We start from the raw sequence: 15,358 nt of genomic DNA on the forward strand, positions 1-15,358 counted from the left end.
CTTGTGGAGTGCACATGAGGGTTTTAGGCTATATGGTAGTTTGAGTTCTCTGATGAATGCTTGCCAGTTGATACGCAGCAATGGAAGTCAGATGGCATTCAGAGTAAAGAGTCTTCGACTGTCAGTAAACTGTTGAAGCATTTGTAATGATGTTCCTGATTTTACTGCCCTCCAGGAAAGTTTTTGTGCCAAAATTATTCTTGGCACTGAGAGCTGGCTGGAACTTGAGGTGGAAAGCTCTGAGATATTTAGCGGGCCATGAAACGTATAGCAGAAAGACAGATTAGAGTCCATAGGAGGGGGTGTGTTCATTGCAGTTGACAAAGATATTGTTTCTATTGAGACCGAAGTTGAGTGTGACAGTGAAGTTATCTGGTCACTTATAACAGGTGTAGGTGAAATCAAGTTAATTGTTGGCTGTTTCCAGCCATCCAACTCTGCTGTGACAGTTCCAGAGTCATTCAAAGAGAGTCTACATCCAGTAATGCGGAAATATCCAGATCACACAGTACTAGTTGAAGGTGACTTTAACCTACTGAGTATAGACTGGGATGTCTATGGATTCATTGTGGGGGGACAGACAGTCATGCAAAATACTTTGAACACATTTTCTGAAAACTGTCTTGGGCATTTAGCTCGACATGGAGATATCTTAGATCTTGTACCAACAAGCAGGCCACACCTTATCAACAATGTCATCATTGAAATCAGGATTAGCGATCATGATGTCATTATAGCAACTATGGTTACGAAAATTAATCAATCAGTCAAGAAGACTAGGAGAGTGTTTGTGCTACATAGAGCAGAGGAGCAGTTGTTAGCATCTCACTTAGATAGTGAATTGACATCATTTAGTTCCTGTAAGATGGCTGCAGAGGAATTATGGGCAAAGTTTAAGCAGATTGTAAATCATGGTATCGAGAGTTGTGTGCCTGGTAAGTGGATAAAGGATGGGAAAGACCCACCATGGTTTAACAACAAAATTCGGAAGATGCTGAGAAAGCAAGGCTGTTGCACTCTCGATTCAAAAGAGAACACACACATGATGGCAAGCAAAGGTTATGACAGAGTTGTGTGTCTATGAAAAGCTCTATGTGTGAAGCATACATGTACCACTATCACACCTTAGCAAAAGATCTGGTAGAGAACCTGAGAAAATTTTACTTGTACATAAAATTGCTAAATGGCTCTAAGGCTTCCATTCAGTCCCTTGTTGACTAGCCTGGTGTGGCAGTTGAAGATAGCAAAACGAAAGCCGCAATTTTACATTTCATGTTCAAGAAATTATTCACATATCACTAACTTCAGTTGCTGCAGAATCCTTGAACATATTCTCAGTTAGAATATAATAAACATTCTTGAGACTGAAAATCTTATGGCCCTGAACCAGCATGGTTTTAGAAAGCATCACTAATGTGAAACTCAATGATATACTGCAAACTATAGATGAAGGGCAACAGGGTGATCCCATATTTGTGGAAAGCATTTGACACAGTGCACCATTGTAGGCGGTTAATGAAGGTACTTGCATATGGAATAAGTTCACAGATGTGTGATTGGTTCAAAGGCTTAGTAAGTAATAGAACCCAGTAAGTTGTCCTTGACAGCAATTGTTCATCAAAGAAATGCCCCCAGGGAAATGTGATAGGACCGCTGTTGTTGTCATCTATATCCATAAATGATTTAGCAAACACAGTGGGCAGCAATCTGCCGTTGTTTGTCTGATGATGCTGTGGTGTGCTGTAAAGTGTCAAAATTGAATAACTTCAGGAAGGTACAAGACAACTTAGACAAAATTTCTAGTTGGTGTGATGAATGGCAGCCAGCTCCAAATGAGGAAAAATGTAAGTTACTGAAGATGAGTAGGAGAAATAAACTCTTTGGTTGCAGTATTACTATTGTTCTGCTTGACAAAGCTAAGTCCTACAAATATCTGGACATAACATTGCAAAGCAATATGAAATGGAACAAGCATGTGAAAACCGTGGTTAGGGAAGGCGAATGGTCAACTTCGATTTATTGGTAAAATTTTAGGAAAGAGTGGTTCACCTGTAAAGGAGACCACATTTAGGATCCTGGTGATACCTATTCTTCAGTACTGCTCAAGTGTTTGGGATCTGTACCAGTTCAGATTGAAGGAAGACATTGAAGCATTTCAGAGATGGGCTGCTAGATTTGTTGCCGGTAGGTAAGCTTAGGGAGCTCAAATGGGAATCACTGGAAGTAGGCGATTCTGACTGCCAAGTGATCCTACTGCCGCCAACATACATTGCACACGAGGACCACAAAGATAAGATGCAAGGGCTCACACGGAGGCATATAGACAGTTGTTTTTCCCCCACTCTATTTGCGAATGGAACAAGAAAGGAAATGACTATTAGCGGTACAGGGTACCCTCTACCAAGCACCGTATAGTGGCTTGTGGAGTATCTGTGTACATGTAGATGTAGATTTGATTATTTGTAACTGAATGGTTCTAATTGTAACTGAACAAATTGGTTGTATGTGTTCCTAGCAGTGGATGGATGTAATATTGATGAGTATTTTGACATGATGGTATTGAGAATTACATTACGGTATTCAAAAGGTGAAATTACCTATATTGGTCCTGCCTAATGAAATAACAACAATCAAACAATGGAAGATCCAAGATGGAATGTAACAATATTATGAAAGGGAAGTTGCTACTCACCATATAGCAGAGATGCTGAGTCGCAGATAGGCACAACAAAAATACTGTCACAATATAAGCTTTCGGCCATCAAGGCCTTTGTTGAAAATAGATGGCAGGCACATGAACACACACATAACTGCAGCCTCTGGCAGCTGAAACCACACTGCGAGCAACAGCAGCAGTGTATGATGGGAGTGGCAGCTGTTGGTGGTAAGGGGGAGGCTGGGGTGGGGGGGAGATAGCAGGTTAGGGGTGAGGAACAGTGAAGAGCTGCTGGGGAGCACAGCAAGGACAAGGTGGTGAGGGTAGGGCAGCTAGGTGCAGTCAGGAGGTTAGACGGTGGGCAGAGGCAAGGAGGGGGTTGCGGAAAAGGAGAGAAGTAAAAAGACTGGTAGTGTTGGTGGAATGAGGCCTTTATAGTGCTGTAAAGGGTACAGGGAAGGGACATAAATGGTTTCACAGATAGCTGTGCTTTTGATGGGATAGGTGATGTTTGTCACTGGACTGGAGTAGGTGGTGATGTATGAGACAGGTCTTGCATCTAGATCTATTACAGGTATATGAGCCATGAGGTAAGGGAATGGGAGCAGGGATTTTGTAGGGATGGATGAGTGTATTGTATAGGTTCAGCGGATGGCGGAATGCCATTGTGGGTGGGGTGGGAAGGATAGTGGGCAGGACATTTCTCGTTTCAGGGCACAATGAGAGGTAATCAGAACCCTGATGGAGAGTGTAATTTATTTGCTCCAGTCCTGGGTGGTACTAAGTTACGAGGGGAATGTTCCTCCATGGTTAGACGGTGAGAATTTGGGAGGTTGTGCGAGGCTGGAAAGATAGGGCATGAAAGATTTGTTTTTGTACAAGATTGGGAGGATAATTACAGTCCATGAAGGCCTCAGCGAGAACCTCAGTATATTTAGAGACGACCACTCATCACTGCAGATGTGATGACCACTGGTGGCTAGACTGAATGGAAGGGACTTGTTGGTATGGAATGGGGGGCATCTGTTGAAGTGGGGGTATTGCATGTGGTTAGTAGGTTTGATATGGACAGAGGTACTGATGTAGCCATCTTTGAGGTGGTCAGTATCTTGGAAGATGGCTTGCTGGTTTGAGTGGGACAAGGTGAAGCAAATGGGGGAGAGGCTGTTGAGGTTTTAGAGGAATGTGGATAGGGTGTCATCACCCTTGATTTAGATCGCAAAGATGTCATCAGTGAATCTGAACCAGATGAGGGGTTTACAATTCTGGGTGTTTAGGAAGGATTCCTCTAAATGGTCCATGAATAGATTGGCATAGGATTGTGCCATAGTGGTGCACATAGCCATACCCAGGATTTGATTGTAGGTAATGTCTTCAAAGGAGAAGTCATTGTGGGTGAGGGTACAGTTGGTCATGGCGAATACGAAGGAGCTTGTTGCTTTGGAATCCATTGGGAATTGGGAAATGTAGTGGTCAACAGCGGCAAGTCCATGGGAATTAGGGATATTAGTGTAAAGGGAGGTGGCATCAATAGTGACGATCAGGGCACTGTGTGGTAAAGGGACAGGAACTGTGGACAGTCAGTGCAGGAAATGTTTGGTATCTTTTATATAGCAGGGTTGGTCCTGTGTAATAGGCTGAGGGTGTTGGTCTACAAGAGTAGAGATTCTCTCATTGGGAGCACAGTAACTGGCCACAATGGGTTGTCCTGGATGGTTGGATTTCTGGACTTCAGGAAGCATGTAGAAGGTAGGAGTGCTGGGAGTAGTAGGGGTGAGCAGAGAGATGGACTCTGGCGAGAGGTTGTGAGATAGGCCTAAGGATTTGAAGAGAGTCTGGAGATCCTGCTGGGTTTGTGGAATTGGGTCACTGTGGCAAGGTTTGTAGGTGAATGTATTGGACAGCTGGCGGAGTCCTTCTGCCAGGTAATTCATGTGGTTCAAAACAACAGTGGTAGAACCTTTGTCCACAGGTAGGATCATAAGGTCGGGATTAGTTTTTAGATGGTGGACCGTTGTTCTTTCTGCAGATGTAAGGTTATTTTTCATGTTGAGGGATTTAGAGAATGATCTTGAGGCAAGGTTCGAGATTAAGAAATTCTGGAAAGTTAACAGGGGACGATTTTGGGGGGCAGTGGGGGTGGATCACAGTTAGTGTGGAGGAGTGAAGTAGTCGTGTAGGGTTCAACGAGAGACTTTGGTTGAGTGTGATTCGTGGTGAAAAAGTGTTTCCAATGTTTGGACCAGGAGAAGGAGAGAATGTCTTTAACAAGTCCTACATGATTGAATTTGGGAGTGGGGCAAAAGGTAGGCCTTTAGAAATGACTGATTTCTGTGGGGCTAAGGCCTCTGGAGGAAAGGTTCATGACTGTGTTTTGGGTCTGTTTAGGTTCTGGATTCTATGTGGTGGTGGGGTAAATGTACTAGGTCTGCGAGACACGGTTTGTCAGCTATGTGGGGACATGGGGGAGGTTTGGAGGTTGTTGTAGAGTTGGTGGACAGTGGTACTCCAATGTGGGAATAGGAAGTGAGCAGGGTGGAGAGTTTTGAGATGGTGTTGTGCATGTTGTTCTAGTTCCTGGAGGACAAGAGTTTCAATGTGTGTTATGGGTTCCAGGAATTTGGGATTGCATAGTAGGAGAATTTTGCAGATCGAGAGAAGATATTGCAAGGAGATTTGGGCTTGGTTGATATGGTTTTGCAGGACTATATTAGTGAGGGCTAATGATTGGCAGAGTCTGAACAGATGGAGGTCATTGTGGAAGGAAAGGTTGCAGCCGGAGATGGGTAATTTGATGGTAAGACCATTTGGGGAGATTCCGTGAGCCAAGCAATAACACAGGAACAGTATGTGGGACTGGATTCTGGCTAGGGACAAGGAAACTTTTATGTATTGACACAGTTGAAAGGAGCAAGCATCCATGGTGTAGGAAAAAATGAAAAAATTTACATAAATAACATAGAATTACTTCCAAAAAAATTTGCAAAAATACACCGAAATACATGGGAAAAATCAGGAGAAGGAAGAGACAGATGAAAAAGAGGGAGACAAGATGAAATCTGAGGGAGTCTACAATAGTGAAAGGCGAACACTCACTCCCCCCTCCATGCCCCGGCTTCCTCCTTACCCCCATCCAGTTGCCACTCCCATCGTGCACTGCTGTTGTTACTCGCGGTGTAGCTTCAGCTGCCAGAGGCTGCTGTCGTGTGTGTGTGTGCTTACGCTTGTGTGTGCATGCGCCCGTGTGTGTGTGTGTGTGTGTGTGTGTGTGTGTGTGTGTGTGTGTGTCAGTCAGTCAGTCATCTATTTTCGACAAAGGCCTTGATGGTCAAAAGCTTATATTGTTACAGTCTTTTTTTGTGCCTATCTACTACTGAGCTTCTACGCTATATGTTCAGTAGCAACTTTCCTAATGGTGTAACAGTTAATTAAGCAACCTGAATTAGCTTTGGTGTCATATGAAAGATAAGCTATATTAGTTCTTGGAATCATATGAAGAATGAGCTGTTACATTTCAGTACCCCCCCCCCCCCCCCCCCCGCCCCCCAAAAAAAAAAAAAAAAACCAGTAATGTACAAGCACAGTTTGGACAAAAGTTTTGCATGTAATCCACAAAACAGGCGACAGAGTACAGCAACTAAGCATTTATATGTATGACAGTAAATACAATACAAACAGCATGTCATCTGATGACAGATGGTCACAATAGAACAAAAACTTTTCAACTTTCTCTTACATTCTACAAGGTTAGTCTACTTTCATGATATGGCTCATTTTGGAATGTTGGAATGAATCAGGCAAATTCAACGTATTTCCTAACTTTGATTTGAAGTATGCAGGCACAACTCATGTCCCAGTTTCTTTTCACCTCAGACATAACGCATATTACTAGATTGACAAATCTCGCTATACAAATAGTCAGTGTATAGTATTTTATGCCCCTCTGTTTACTCTAATCTCTGCCTAACAATCTTCAGTCTCTTCTAATTGTTAAAGGCATGCCCCAGTCAGTTATTAATATTTAGTCAGCAAAGGTCATTTACATTTAAGTACATATTCTTTTTCTATGCAGAGCATATCAGTACTGGTTGTCTTTTGTATTATGATGGAGCATGTCATGTAAAATATCATCTCTCTTTCCCTAATAAGTAACAAATCTTCAGTTAGAGTGTGTTTCAGCTTGAATGATTCCAGTATGTGCAAGTAAACATGAACTATACAAAAGTTCCCTCCCTTAGTTTCATTGCATAATAATTCCAACATCATTTTTCTATACAACATAAGTAATGCAAATCAGTAGTGTTCAGACCACCTATGCCAGTGAACATTTCAAACATAAATGGCAGTACCGAATCCACAATTTCCAAGTAAAACTTATATATGTTTACACAGATGTAATGGTGTATATCACATATATCAAAGAATGAAAGAATGTTTTCATAAATTGCTATAACTAACTGGTGGCTTTTATATACAGATCTTCTGGTATTGATAATTACATTATAACATTCAGAAGGTGAAATTGCCTACATTGGTCCTACTTGTGACATAACACTTAATTAAGCAACTTGAATTAGCTTTGGTGTCATGTGAAATACAAATGAAATTAATGCTTGGAATCATATGAGGAATGAGCAGTTTGCTAAATTACATCAATCGTGTTTCGTGAAAAGAACACACTCTTCCCTCCATGGATTCCCATTTGACTGCATGAAGCATGTCTGTAATATTCTTGTGTTGACTGAACCCATCATTGAAAATCTAGCTGCTCACCTCAGAATTGCTTCGATGTCTTCCTTTAATCCAACCTGATGGGCATCCCAAACACTCGAGCAGTACACAAGAGTGGGTTGCACTAGTGTTCTGTATGTGGTTTAATTTATAGATGAACTACATGTTCCTAAAATTCTTTCAAAAAACCAAAGTTGATGATTTGCCCTCTCTACTGTTGGTCTTAAATGCTCGTTCCATTTCACATTGCTTTCCTGTGTTACGCCTATATATATGACTGATGTAGTATGTCAACCAGCACACTATCAATGCTGTATCGAAACACTGCAGGATTGTTTTTCCTACTCATCTACATTAACTTACATTTTTCTATGTTTAGGACAAGCAGCCATTCCTTGTACCAACTAGAAATTTTGTCTAAGTCATTGTGAATCCTCATACAGTCACTCAATGATGACAGCTTCCTGTATGTCATAGCGTCGGCAGCAGACAGGCGCAGGTTGCTGCTCACAAAGCTCTGAAGATATTTGTCTTGCGTTTAGCCTTGTACGCGAGTGAAACATGGACAATAAACTGTTCGGTCAAGAAGGGAATAGAAGTTATTGAAATGTGTTGTAACAGAACAATGCTGAAGATTAAATAGATAGATTAAGTAACTAATGAGCAGGTACTAAATCAAGTGTGGGAAAAATGAAATTTATGGCACAACTAGACTAAAAGAAGAGACTGGTTGATAGGATGGATAATGACTTCAGTTAACTGGCTATTTGGTAATGGAAGAAGGGGTTTTTTTTTTTTTTTTTTTTTTTTTTTTGAGGGGGGGGGGTAAAAATTAAAGAGAGAGAGAGCAGGACTTAAATGCAGTAAGCAGGTTCAAATGGCTATAAACTGCAGTAGTTATGCAGAGATGGAGAGGCTTGCACAGGATAGACTAGGATAGAGAGCTGCATCAAATCGGTCTTTGGACTGAAAAGCAACACCAACACCAGCACCATCACCGCCACCAGCAACAACAACAGAAATAGATTTCAATTTCCTTAAGAGTTATGTTGTTGTGTTCTTCAGTCCTGAGACTGGTTTGATGCAGCTCTCCATGATACTCTATCCTGTGTAAGCTTCTTCATCTCCCAGTACTTACTGCAACCTACATCCTTCTGAATCTGTTTAGTGTATTCATCTCTTGGCCTCCCTCTATGATTTTTACCCTCCACGCTGCCCTCCAATACTAAATTGGTGATCCCTTGATGCCTCAGAGCATGTCCTACCAACCGATCCCTTCTTCTAGTCAAGTTGTGTCACAAACTTCTCTTCTCCCTAATCCTATTCAATACCTCCTCATTAGTTAGATGATCTACCCATCTAATCTTCAGCATTCTTCTGTAGCACCACATTTCAAAAGCTTCTATTCTCTTCTTGTCCAAACTAATTATCATCCATGTTTCACTTCCATACATGGCTACACTCCATACAAATACTTTCAGAAACGACTTCCTGTCACTTAAATCTATACTCGATGTTAACAAATTTCTCTTCTTCAGAAACGCTTTCCTTGCCATTACCAGTCTACGTTTTATATCCTCTCTACTTCGACCACCATCAGTTATTTTGCTCCCCAAATAGCAAAACTCCTTTACTACTTTAAGGTTCTCATTTCCTAATCTAATTCCCTCAGCATTACCCGACTTAATTCGACTACATTCCATTATCCTCGTTTTGCTTTTGTTGATGTTCGTCTTATACCCTCCTGTCATGACACTGTCCATTCCATTCAACTGCTCTTCCAAGTCCTTTGGTGTCTCTGACAGAATTACAATGTCATTGGCAAACCTCAAAGTTTTTATTTCTTCTCCATGTATTTTAATACCTACTCCGAATTTTTCTTTTGTTTCCATCACTGCTTGCTCAATATACAGATTGAATAACATTGGGGATAGGCTACAACCCTGTCTCACTCCTTCCCAACCACTGCGATCATAAAGCAGTTACTGCATCGATGATTACAGCCGTAAATAGAAACATTAAAAAAGGTAGGAAGATTTTTCTGTTTAGCAAAAGTGACAAAAAGCAGATTACAGGGTACCTGATGGCTCAACACAAAAGTTTTGTCTCAAATACAGATAGTGTTGAGGATCAGTGGACAAAGTTCAAAACCATCATACAATATGTGTTAGATGAGTATGTGCCAAGCAAGATCGTAAGAGATGGAAAAGAGGCACCGTGGTACAACAACCGAGTTAGGAAACTGCTGCGAAAGCAAAGGGAACTTCACAGCAAACATAAACATAGCCAAAGCCTTGCAGACAAACAAAAATTACGCGAAGCGAAATGTAGTGTGAGGAGGGCTATGCAAGAGGCGTTCAATGAATTCGAAAGTAAAGTTCTATGTACTGACTTGGCAGCAGCTAATATCTTCAGCATGGAAAAAATAATACAGGTTTATTAAATATGGTATCTTTAATTAAGTAATTTAATAATTTCTGTTGTTCTCACCAATGTCCTTTTTTATTCAGTCCAGACATAGATATATCTGGCAACATTTGGTTTGATCATGCCTGTAGGATGACTGACAGCTTGCATGAGGAAAAGGCAGTGGTGGTGGTAAATGTGCGGGCCCAGTGCCGAACAGACCAAGGCCATCCCAAGCAGCTTCGACCACCACAGCGCCAGTGTCAGCATTCTCTGTGTCCATCTTGTCCTTTCTGTTTTGTCCAGCATGAACATTCATCTACATCTACATGATTACTCTGCTGTTCATAATAAAGTGCCCGTCAGAGGGTTCAGTGAACCACCCTCAAGCTGTGTGTCTACCATTCCACTCTCAAACAGTGCGCAGGAGAAACGAGCACTAAATTTTTCTGTGTGAGCCCTGATTTCTCTTATTTTATCGTGATGATCATTTCTCCCCATGTAGGTGGGTGCCAACAGAATGTTTTTGCAATCAGAATTGTTCTTGATTGGAATTCATGAATATTTACTTCATCTTCTTTGGTGAAGGAAATTTGGAAAAATGTGTTTAATAACACTGCTTTAGTGGCACTGTCATCAGTGACTTCACTGTTGTTATCAGTGAAGGTATTGATTGCATCTTGCCACTGTTGTGCTTTATGTATGACCAGCATCTCTTAGGGTTTTCTACCAGATTCCGGACAGAGTTTTGCTGTGGAAATTATTAAAAGCAACTCGCATTAAAGTGTGCTCTATATTTCAGACTTCTGAAAAACTTTGCCAATCTTGGAAATTTTGCGTTCTTAACATTAGACATGCCGTAAGTGCTGGGCTAATTGTTATGCTTGCCAGAAGAAAGGCCACATCAACTCCTTGTGCCATTCACTGAAGGTTGCTCAGGATATGGACTTGGACAGAAACTGTGTGAATCCAATGCTTGTGACTTCTCCCAAGGTGTTTATTGAATTAAGTTCTTTTCGCCTAGTGCTCCGGATACAGGTCCACATAGCTGCTACAATGACAATATTGAAGTCTAAAACCTATGCAAGTTGAGGCTCACCACTGTTGAAACCAGTCTGGCAGAATATGATTAGTTACAACAAACGGAACACTGTGCTGATGGGACAGGACAGTTTATGGCCTTTGCCTCTTGCAACCCAATGGTTTGTTCCATTACATTTTCGGTGGTTACTGATGCTGGTGTTGAAAACTTGTTCGGAATGGACGCGTTTCAGGCATTTGGTTTTCCTATCACTGATGCACTTCCCTTGTGTCTGATTAGGTACCTTATTCTCAATTCGAAACTCTGTGTGAGGAATTTTCATGCTTGTTTTTGGAAGGTATGGGATGTGCTATGAATTTTTTTTGCTCATATTTCTTTGAAATTCATAGCTCATCCTTATTTTTGTCAGGCATGTCCTATTTCTGTCATCAAGAAAGATTAAGTGAAAGCTGAATTGGACTGACTTCAATGTCTAGGGGTGGTGCAACATATTATGGCTAGTGAATGGTTGTCTGGTTGTAGTTTGGACGCTGTTGGGGAAGCTTTGCTTCTGTAGCGACTTTTCATCTCTGCTTTCAACATACAGTCAATTGTGGATATGTATCACCTCCGACACCAGGAGGATCTGTTGGCAAAAATATAGGGTGGCCAGTACTTTTTGAAAAATGATTTGTCTGTAGTGTATCTCCAGATTTCTGTGGTTGAAGAGTTTGGGTGAGTTCTGATTTTGAATACTTCTCTTTGACCCTATCAATATTTGTGCCTTCCTTTGGTGTGGCTAGTGCCTCTGCCATTTTTCAATGATCTGTAGAGCAATTGACTATACCTATCCTGAGTTGCATTAATTATCTGTATAATATTGTTGTCACGGGCTCCTCCACAGCTGATCATTTGAAAAATTTGCACACATTTTTTTCTGTCTTCCAGTCTGCAGGCTTACGATGTAACCTCATGGAATCTCAGCTTTTCAGCCTTCTATTGTTTATTTGGGGTTCTAGGTCTTGCTGGGTAGGGTTTGTTCCCAGGCAGACCACATCTGCACTGTTACATCTATGCCTTGCCCCTCGTCCATGAAGGAGCTGCAGATCTTCCTAGGGAAGGGTGGGGGTGGCCACATTGGCTCACCCATTGCTTGCCTTCTTACGCAACAGTTAACCTTTTTACTGGAGCCTGGATTGCAAATGTACTTTTCAAATATTGAGATCCAAATCATCTCAGCCCCTTGTTTAGCTACATTCTCTCCTGACCATCGCATAATTTTGTCAACTGATGCTTCACAGTATGGCCTCAGCATGGTCCTAGCACACCAATATGCTGACAGCTCTGAACAACCTGTTGCTTTCACCTCTTAATCTCTCACTCTGGCCCAATAGTGTTACTCTCAGGTGGAAAAAGAGACTCTTGTCATAGCCTTTGTTCTTCAGAAAATTCATTTTTTTTTTTGTATGGCTTCAAGTGTCACCTTGTTACTGATGCTAAATCCTTGGTTTCCGTGTTTAACCCTCACATTTTCTTGCCTGACATGGCAGCCCACCGCCTACAATGCTGGGCACTGTTCGTGTTTCACTACAATTAGAAATTCCATTTTCAACCTGTGTCTAAACATGCCAATGCAGTCTCCTTGTCCTACCTTCCTGTGGGTTCTGATCCAAACTTTGATTGTGAAGAATTGCTCTTCTTCCATCTTGACATTGAATCATAGGCTGTCACCAAGGGCTTCCCAATTATGAGTTCGTGCATGGCAACTGCTACTGCCACTGACTCAGTTCCCTGCCACATCGTTCGGTTTGTTCCACAGGGCTGGCCAGATAAAGTAGCAGGTTGGGCTTCAGGCCCCCCTGCACAACTGTTTTTCGTTATGGTATCGCTGCTGTCTACGGGAGACCTCTCTCTGAGAGTAGTCATTTCCACTGCATTACTGCACAAGGTTCTATGCCTTCTCCACCAATATCATTGGGGAGTTTTGCGCACTAAATTGTTATCTAGGGGACATACTTTTTGGCCAGGGATTGATGGCGAAATTGTCTGTTTCATCATGGTTTTTGAGCAGTGTGCCCAACAACAGGCAGCTCCCAGGGAATCTCTGTCCCCCTGGCCTGCTCCACACCAGCCATGGGAATACATTCATGTAGACTCTGTGGGTCCCTTCGTGAATTCCTATTGGCTCTTGGTTGTGGATGGATTTTTACAGTTTCCTTACATTCTCCAGTGTGCGCTGATGTTGGCTGAGGTCACAATTTTATGCTTTTAAGGGTTTTTTCTATTGAGGTGTTTTCTTAGTTTTTGATAATGGGCCTCAGTTCATTTCTCACACCTTTCAATTATTTTGTTCCCATCACAACGTTAGCCTTGTTCTGGCTCTGCTATTCCACCCTCAATCAAATGGCGAGGTGGAACAACTAGGGCATATGTTCAAGTCCCAGATTAAAAAGTTTGTTTCGGGTTTTTGCACTGGACGATGTCCTCCATTTTCTGAGCACCTATCTCTTCATGCCCATGGGGAACAGAGCATAGCTGCGTTGCCTACAGCTGGCAGCCACGCACGCTGTTTATCCGGGCGCTTCGTGCCGAGATCGCCCGTGTGGACGTGAGGGTTAGGTTGCCAGCCCAAGTGGATACTGGCCAATATTGTCTCCCCCCAGGGACACTGTCTTTGTGATGCCCAAGTGGCTGATGGGCTGGTGGTGTGCCACATTGATCAGATGTGCCCCTGCTTGCAGCAGGAAGCTACTTGTTTGTGGATGCAGCCCCCATTGCTGCACCCCACTCCATTGTCCTCTGTCTCACACCCATCATTGTGGAGGCCCCCCTGTTCTATCGGCTGCCTTCTGCATGTGCGGTGCACTGGGGTTCCAACTCTCTGGCACTGGGCGCTAATTTGTCTCTTGCCTCAAGTCTTGCTGCAGCCTGCTGTACCGGTCAGGCTGCCTGCACCAGCCCCCTTGCCATCATCGCCTCAGTCATCATCACTGGTGGATCCAGCCCCATCTCCTCCGCATTGGGACTTGCCTGTTGATAACTGTGCATTGATGGTGAGGGCACCCTCCCTCGTGGTGCTGTCATTGGGCACCATTAAGGCCCACTGCCCTCAGATGTGCTCGGAACCCCACATGTTCCAGCATTATGATCTGGTGGCCACCTGGCACATTGGCCTACCCCCATCTTCGGTACCAGCTGCTGCTGCTCCAGATCCAATTGATGTGTCGTGTTGTTGGGCCTCCAGCATCTCTACCATCACCTGGTTAGAGGTGTGCCGTTTTCTGGTACTAGTGTGTGTGTGTACTGTAATCAGTTGCTAACTGTATTAGTGCAGGCCAGCCACTAGAGGCCACATGTAGGAAGTGTGCAAGTGGCATGGACTACTCCACACAATCTACCAGCAACTTGTACATATATATGTGTGGAGCAATGCTGATCACTCTCACTATGTTCTTTTAGTTGGTACTGCATGGTGTATCACTTATTTTGCACCATCTGTATATTTCTTTTGTCTTATTGTGTGTGGAGTCACAAGAGGCTTACTTCTATTATTGTTCAGAGGTTCGTGAATAAAACAATGGAAACTACAAATAGGAATATCAACAATGTAGGAAAAGATAGATAGCTGCTTACCATAAAGAAGACATGTTAAGTTGCAGACAGGCACAATTAAAAGACACTTACATAAAGCTTTTGACCACAGCTCCACCAGCAAAAGAGAAACATACACCATTCATACACACAATCAAGCACACCTCATGCACATGACTGCCAATTCTGGTAGCTTGGACCAGAGCTGCCAGAGTTGCTGGAACATGGCGGTTATGTGTTAATGAGGTGTACTTACTTGTGCGCATGAATGGTGTGTGTTTCTCCTTTGCTGGTGGAGGCTGTGGTCAAAAGGTTTATGTAAGTGTCTTTTAATTGTGCCTGTCTGCAACTTAACATGTCTTCTTAATAGTAAGTATCATCTATCTTTTTCTCCATTGTTGATTTATGAAAAAGTTGGATCAGTTTAATGTATTACTTGGTTACTACAGCACCAAATGTTTACTGACTTGATTTTGCAAGTGAACAAATAAATTAATCACATGTATGGAATTCTAAAAATACCAAACTGCTCATATTTTGGTACCAAACACTGAATGCAGGGCAAACATACCAAACAGTTTTGTAAAACACAATACCTGGCAACCAAAGTGATTATGCAAATCAACTATTCAGTGAAAAGAAGCTGTGGATAATTTGAAGGGCTGTCAGTAATTTAAGATAGGCATTACTAGTGTCTTTGACAGATGACATCTATTCAATAATTACTCAGACTCATAACTCAGCTATTAATTTTATGAGATATTACAGTGTGCTGGGTTTTGCATTATATCACAGAGCACTTGAAATTCAGTTAGATGCACAGATAAATTTTCCAAAACCTATGGGTCAACAAACGTGAGTCCTGTTTGATTATACAAACCTGATACAATTGTTAAGAATGTTTCTCCAAATATTTCAAAAATGTGCTTTCAGTAATTTAATTTTTATAATAC

At 42.2% G+C, this 15,358-nt stretch overlaps 1 protein-coding gene across 3 annotated transcripts in view; it reads left to right on the forward strand.

Moving 5' to 3' along the window:
* LOC124730383 (TBC1 domain family member 13) overlaps window positions 1–15,358 on the forward strand; it is a 237,540-nt gene that overhangs the window by 60,822 nt on the left and 161,360 nt on the right. The gene's annotated exons all lie outside the window — the stretch shown is intronic.

The sequence above is a fragment of the Schistocerca piceifrons genome, chromosome 1 (assembly GCF_021461385.2).
Source record: "Schistocerca piceifrons isolate TAMUIC-IGC-003096 chromosome 1, iqSchPice1.1, whole genome shotgun sequence".
Taxonomy (NCBI): Eukaryota; Metazoa; Arthropoda; class Insecta; order Orthoptera; family Acrididae; genus Schistocerca; species Schistocerca piceifrons.